Here is a 632-nt window from a genome sequence, read left to right on the forward strand (position 1 = left end):
CGTAAAATAGCCAATTTCTTCGATAGGAGCTAGCAGATTCGCCAGGTATCGATATTTCGGCTGTTGCAGCGATTTCGAGTACACGTACACATTCTCGAATCTTACACCGTGCGAACTTTCCAATAGGCTTATCAACACGTTCGTTTTACCAAAATTTGACGGTCCGCAGACTATCGCGCGTATAGAGGTCGGTAGCATGTTGCCATGCTTGCGCGTCTCTTTATCGGTTTGTACTTTGCCGTCGAGATTCGTCACTTTAATCATCCGCGATTGGAGCACGAACCGCATATTTCCTCCTTCCACAAAATGCTGAAAACGATATCGCGAGCGGGCCTATTTATAGAGCTGCGTGGAGCGAAATCGCTCAGTAATCAAAATGTTTCTCATCGTGTCAGACGATCTGCACAGTTTAACTTCAAAAGAGCTGGAATACATACCGAAAATTGTACTGTTGCGACAGTTTGAATATTGTATAGATCTGTTGTGGGACAGATTACCCAAGCATATACGAGTAGATTCGGAGGTACAGCGATACCGTCAATGCCTGTATCATTACAATTTGCCGACTAATCAAACGCATATCGACGGCCCGGCGCCTTTGATAAAGAATTGTAGCGAATGCCGTCGAGAGG

The sequence above is a fragment of the Trachymyrmex cornetzi genome, unplaced genomic scaffold (assembly GCF_001594075.2).
Source record: "Trachymyrmex cornetzi isolate Tcor2-1 unplaced genomic scaffold, Tcor1.1 scaffold53, whole genome shotgun sequence".
NCBI lineage: Eukaryota > Metazoa > Arthropoda > Insecta > Hymenoptera > Formicidae > Trachymyrmex > Trachymyrmex cornetzi.